The sequence below is a fragment of the Mustela putorius genome, unplaced genomic scaffold (assembly GCF_011764305.1).
Source record: "Mustela putorius furo isolate JIRA1106 unplaced genomic scaffold, ASM1176430v1.1 tig00000698_pilon_pilon_pilon, whole genome shotgun sequence".
Classification (NCBI taxonomy): domain Eukaryota; kingdom Metazoa; phylum Chordata; class Mammalia; order Carnivora; family Mustelidae; genus Mustela; species Mustela putorius.
The window spans coordinates 170,535-177,736 of NW_025421449.1; positions in this window are offsets into that span (position 1 = coordinate 170,535).

Here is a 7,202-nt window from a genome sequence, read left to right on the forward strand (position 1 = left end):
TGATCTCAAGGTCCTGAGACCCGACCCGCGGTGGGTTCCTTGTGGGGTATGCGGCCTCCTTAAGATTCTCTCTTTCTCTCTCTGCCCCTTCCCACTCACAGGTGCACACACTCCCAATCTCTCTCTCTCTCTCTCTCTCTTTTTTTTTTTTACTGAGAAGGGGAATGAAGAAATCTTCTGGTGTGATGGAAATATTTTATATCATGATCTAGATGGTAGATATACATTGTATAGATATATCAAAGTGCATGCAATAATAATAATAAAATAAGAGGGGCACCTGGGGAGCTCAGTTGGTTAAGCCCCTGTCTTCGGCTCAGGTCATGATCCCAGGGTCCTAGAATGGATTCCTACATTGGGCTCCCAGCTCACCAGGGAGACTGCTTCTCCCTCTCCTGTTCCCTCTGCTTGTGCTCTCCCTCTCTATATATCAAATAAGTAAATAAAATATTTTTTAAAATAATAAAATAAGAAATAAATAATATGTATTTATTATATATTATATATATAATTATATACATTATACATTATATATATATTATTATATACATGTAATATGTATGTGTCCAATTTCACACACTGGGCAGTTCCTTCTCCCCATTCTTCAAAGACCTGGTGATTTTTTTCCTTTGGAGAATATAAAACAGAAGATCTCTGTACAGATGAGGGAGGATGCCATGCCAAAAACTGGGGAATTAAGTAAACCTATGCGTGCCAAATGCTGGTTCACCCCAATCCAGGTTCTTTTCCTATGTTCCTATGAACTGAAAACTTATCTTTATGTCTCTTTAGCCAGAGTTGTATCACATGCTCAATCCTAATCTAATGAACAGACTAGGGAATGTGCAGGAAGCTGAGGAAGGAGAGGAGGGGGGCGCCCAAGAAATCAGGACAAGCTGATGGTGTCCTCATCATCCTCATTATCATCCTACCTTACAGACCTGGCTGTATTACCTACTGGACCAAAATTATACAAGTATTCCTGCAGCCATTACTCCAAGCACCTTCTCCCAGCTGTCGGAGTTCTATGTCAGCTCACGGAGCAGCCACTGCAGGGACCAGGGCTTCCAGCCACCTCCACAGCACCGCTGCCTTTGTTCAGGATCCAAATTCCTGGGAGATCTTTCCTGATTTGACTTTGCCTGAGTAGCATGCCCACAGCCTGGCCACTTTGGCTTCCTCGGTGAAATGTGGACACTACCTCCTCGACCATTCATGATGACAGTTCCCCATCCAAGGAGAATGGCATTCAGATGCTGCATAACAACAGAAAGTCATGAAATGGTTTTAATCAATCTTGAGCTAAAATTTTAAAACCATTTCCCCTTTTTTAGCTATCCTTGTTTCCCTGATGACCCTTTAAGTGGACAGTCTCATTTCTTTCTCTGCTCCAATAACACAAGGCTGTGAATCTGCTTACTGTGATTTAATACACAGGGTGTTCCTGGTGTCTAAGATTTCAGAACCTCCCCTCACTCACCTGATGTTCTCTGGCACAGAGGACTGGTGTGTTAGTTTGATTCTCTCTGCTTTAAGTCGCATCCCGTCAATCAGTGCTCTCTGTTTAGCAAAGACTCAGTATAGCAGTTTGCATGTGTGTAAAACAGGAAAGAGGATTGAAAAGTCTTCCCCTTTAACAGAATCTCACTAGAGTGCTATATGCTTTCTGATATGGGGATCAATTCCTGCTGGAAAAGATTACAATATTTATTTGCAGGGAATGATTAACTTTGCCCAACCAACCCCCAGTATTGCATAAAACAAGGTTTGTTTTGGATCCCCTAAAACTCGGTGTTTCTTATTCTTGCAGGTCTCAGCAACCCAACTTGTTTTGCATATGGTTGCATGTTTAATTAGTGGTCCTTCTGTAAGTGTCTGCAATTAGCACTGTGATGATTAATAAAATAACTCCTTTAAAGCTCCACTTAGCTAGCAGAACTGCACAATCAGGTATAATTAATTCATCATTAATAAATCATGGCTGATTAACTAATCTGTTTATTACCAACACATTACTGAACAGCTCCCACCTGAGCACAGCTAATTTTTCTATGCTGTACAGAACTGGAAGCTAATAAAACCACCACCACCATCACCATAACAGCTCCTCCAAAACTGCACTGAGTAGCAAGTATATTAGTCTGGTCAGGGAGATGTTAAAGCAATTTGCAAGGGATGTGACAGGGCTGCATACACAGTTACTGCTTTGGAAGGAAGAAAGCAGTGTCTACGTCTGGAAGGCCAGTGATTCTCAACCTTCAGGATGCTCCTGGAGGGCCTGTTAAAAACCAGATTTTTGGTTCCCACCTCCAGACCTGATTCAGTAGGTCTGGGAAGGAGGCTGAGAATATGCTTTTCTAACAAGCTCCCAGCTCCTGCTTGTCCAGGGACCCCACATGGAGAACCACAGTTCTACCCTTTCTCATACACAGGGTCTGACTCACAATGGCCACAATTCCCAAGTCCTTTCTATAGATTTTAATAGTTCAAAACAAAAACAACAGTAAGAACAGCTCTCCATATTATTTATCTGTCCTTGTTCTTACGCGCTATCTCTTCAAGTGGATTGACAATGTAAGAATTACTTTCTTCTATCTCTCTCTATTTTGTTCTATTTCTTTATTTTTCTCTCTGCCCCCCCATAAATCCTAACAACTACTTTTTAGAGGGGAAACTTCTCGACAAAATCTGGACATGCTTTGCATATTCATCTCTGAATCTTTGCTCACCCTCATCTTTCTACGGCCTGTTCTTCAATACTCCCGCCTCTGCCATAGCACTTAGTGTCTGCGCCATATGTAGGTCTGAATCACAGACAGCACAAGGCCTCATTATCTTGTCATGAAAGTATGAGCCTGATCTCCCCAGTTATAGTCCCCAGAGAGGTCCATAAACTCCCTCTCTAATCTCCTTTGCAGCTTGCCCCCCAGCTCTCCACTCCGCCAGCTTCTAGCACGGTGTCTTATACACAGGAGACAGTAAATTGCTTTTTACCAACCATGTCAGATTGCTGAATAGCATATCTGACCCACAGGCTCCAAATTCAGATCCCAGTTGGGCCCCTAACTTGCAGAATACATAGGAGCTACAGCAAGGGGGATTTCTACCCTGAACTTGGAAAGAGACAAATAATATACCCTCTGAGAGTTAAGCCATCATATATATATATATATATTTAAAAAATAAGGGGTGTCTGGGTGGCTCAGGTCATGATCTCTGGATCCTGAGATGGAGCCCCAGATCGAACCCTGCCTGGAGCCCTGCATCAGCTCACTGCTCAGCGGGGAGTCTGCTTCTCCCTTTCCTTCTGCCTCTCTCCAGCTCATGCTCTCTCTCTCTTTCTCAACAAAATAAATAAAATCAGTAATATATATATATATATATATATATATGTATACATAAAATAAAAAAATTTAAAAGCAAATCAGAGAAGGAAAAAAGAAGGTCAACTTAAAGCTGTGGTTCTCAACCAGGGTGATTGAAATTGCCCTCTGCTATTATCTCAAGGGTATTGGGCAGTTTCTGACAACATTAAAGGAATGGAATAGCTTGACTGTAATTTGATTCCATCAAAATGGAAAGACAGAGCTGGTCAGCAATGAAGGCCTGGGAAAGGTTGCTCAGAGAGATAAGCAACAGCAAGTCCCAGTCAAGTTGGATCTTGGAGAGATCTTCTATAAAAAAAATTTTGTAAGACAGGGAAATAGATACATTAACTGGACTTTCAAAAATATTGAGTTACTGTTTCTAATTTTTTAATGCTTCAATGGTTTTCTATTGCTGTGTAACCATTATCACAAATTTAATGGTATAAAACAACAGACATTTGAGGCGCCCGAATGGCTAAAGCATCTGCCTTCGACTCTAGTTGAAAGTCAGGGTCCTGGGATCAAGCCTCGCATAGGGCTTCCCTGCTCATCAGGGAGCCTGCTTCTTTCTCTCCCTCTTCATCTCCCCCAGCATGTGTGCTCCGCCACATAGCCTCTCTATCAAATAAATAAATAAAATCTTAAACACATAAACACATTTGTCCTTTCACTGGTTCTGTGGGTCATGAATCCAGGCATGGTTTAGCTGGGTCTTCTGCAAGGCTAAATCAAGGTGTTAGGTGGGGCTGAGTTCTCTACAACTGAGCGGAAAGGTCTCCTTCCAGGCCATTCAGGTTGTGGGCAGAATTCAGTTTCTTGCTGCTGTAGGACTGAGAGCCTCCCTCTGGTCCTGGCTGTTGGCTAGAGGCTGCCTTCAGCTTCCAGGGGCTTCCCCAACACAGTACTTTGCTTCCTCTGAGTGAGTGAGAGATTCCAGCAAGACCAGCGTGACAGCCTTATAGAAGTAGCACAATCATGGAATCATGTACATGTAATCACATGTATCCCGAAGTATCTTTGTCATACTTCCTTGGTTAGAGGCAGGTCACACTCAAAGGGAAAGTGGTTATTCAAAGGCATGAATGCAAGGAGGCAGGAATGATAGGATCAGCTTAAGAGTCTGTGTACCATAGGTATGATATTGGTATTAAAGTAATTTTGTTTGTTTTAATTGAAGTATAGTTGACATACTTTCTTTAAGAACCCTTATATTTTAGTGCCAAATCCTGAAATATTTGCCAACAAAAGTGTATGATGTCTGTCAATGGGTTTGCTTCAAAACAATGGGTTTTCTTCCTCGTAATCCTGAGGCGGAAGAGAAGCAGGTGGAGGCATAAATAATTGGCCATGAGTGAGAAATTGTTGAGCCTGGATGATATGTTCGTGGGAGCTCATCACATATTCTCTATACTTCTGTACATGTTTGAAATTTTCAGAATAAATCGGGCTCTCTGCTCAGAGGGGAGCCTGCTTCCTCCTCTCTCTCTGCCTGTCTCTCTGCCTACTTGTGATCTCTCTCTGTCAAATAAATGAAATTTTCAGAATTAAAAATGAATAAACAGACAGCATGTGTATTAGTTATCTATTGCTTCAAAGCGAATTACCTCACAACCTAGTCATTTAAAACAAACATTTATTATCTGGGTTTCTGTAGGTCAGGAATTTGGCACAACTTAGGCTAGGGCCTCTGGTTCAGGGTCTCAGGAGGCTGAGTCAAGGTGTCAGCCAGACTTCAGGCGTCGGAGTCTTGATGGGGCTGTCAGGTCCGCTTCCAAGCCCATTCATGGCACTGTTGACCAGACTCTCCTTAAGGCAGTTCACGAGGGGCAGCTGACTTCCCACAGAGCAAGTGATAAGAAAGACACACACACACACATCTACCAAAACAAAAACTGAAGTTTTTTTTATAACTTAATCTCAAAAGTAACATGCTGTCACTGCTGAATATTCTATTGGTCACATAGACCAACCCTGGTGAAACGTGGGAGTGGACAGCACAAGGGTCTGAGCCCCAGAAGGTGGGATTGTTGAGAGCCATTTTGGAGGCAAGCTGCCATACATGGTGCATAAAGCAAAAACTGAATGCTGTCCAAATTATCCTTGAAAATCCTGTAAATAACCTATAAATCATAGTCGACTGATATCCCAGTGCACAAGCCCAATACTGCCAGGTTTTTCTCGAGTGCTAGAACACTTCACTGTTTTGTTGAGTGCTAGATGAAGTTGTTGGCTTGCATTAGGGACCATGGTCATTCGAAAAATAAATGTATTTAAAATAAATCTATTTAAAACTGAAATCACATTTGGCCATGCCATAAGCATATATAGTTAAATTCAAGTAAGTCAAATGCATTAGGATGGGATTCTAATGCATTGTTAAAGTGGGGAAACTTATGTCTTGATGACATCTGCCATTTAAGTCCATTTAACCGACTCTCCTCTTATCAGCTTCACAGTCATGAAGCCGCTTTCTGATTATAATTTGGCTTCCCAAACAGATATGCAAATTGAGAGAAATGCTCTGATCTAATCCATTATGTGATTATACTTCTCACTGTAAAATAAAAAATTGGTATTCTGGTTCTATACATCAGTCTCTACACTCTAGTTAAATGTGACTCTACATCTGAAAGATCGATTTGCTCTTGGTACGTTTACATAAAAGGCTTCTGAGCCTGCACCGCTCAACCCTTGCACTGTGATGAATTTACTCAAGTAATAGCACCCTAGGGGAACTGTCTGAGTAGCCTAAAAATTTCCCCCAGGTGTGGCAGCTCTATTTACCATATGCAGTATATATCCATGAGCTCCCCCGCATTTCTCAGTTCCCTTGCTCTTAGATGGGGGTATATGACCAGTTCCGGCCAAGAAGCTATGAGCAGATTGACACCTTTCACTTCTGAGGCAAACAGAGTAAGACTTCCATCCACTCTTTCCTCCTGGGGCAGCAACCAAGGAGGCCACGTGTTGAAATAGCAGAAGGCAAAATCAGCCGGGACCCCTGCAGGACCATGGAACAGAACCCCTCCTGACTTGTACTAGACAGTGATAGGAGTGAAAATAAAAGTTTGTTATATTAAGCCTCTGTGATTTTGTAGATATTTCCTACATTAAGACAACCCAGTCTAACTCAATATGCCAGGGGATGCTGACTTTGAGGAGGGCGCTTTTTTCAAGCAATGGTAACATTATACTTGAGTGCTGGGACACATCTCTAACAATCTCTCTACACATTCCCCTATGCCCACTAGTAAGATCAGGTAGGGTAAGAAATGGGCAGAAGCAAAAGAAACCGGCCATACTCATATCAGCAAATAACTCACTCTGCACAGTATGCTAATTCCAGAAGCTCTTTGCTCCTGCTACCCACAGAGGTCATTTCATTTCTTCTTTTTATCTATTTAGGTATGCCTCTCCCATCCCTACCCCTGCTCCCTTCGTGGCTACTTCTGGAGCACTATGGCCCCTCCAGCCACTCAACCTTTGACCAGGTTGATGCAGTAAACCCAGTAAGTATGATCAGTTGCCCTGACTATTCTGACTCAACTGCTCATTTCTAAATGGGCAGTTCTTTAAGAATCACTTACAAAAGTGAATACAGAGTTAAAAAATATAAGACAAAGGGGCACCTGGGTGTCTTAGTTGGTTAAGCATCTGCCTTCAGCTCAGGTCTTAGGGTCCTAGGATTGAGCCCTGAGTCGGGCTCCCGACTCAGTGGGGAGTGTGCTTTTCCCTCTCCCTCTGCCCCTCCCCACCTCCCACCCTCCTTATGCTCTCCTTCTCTCTATACCAAATAAATAAATAAAAATCTTTAAAAATATAGGATGCAAAGTC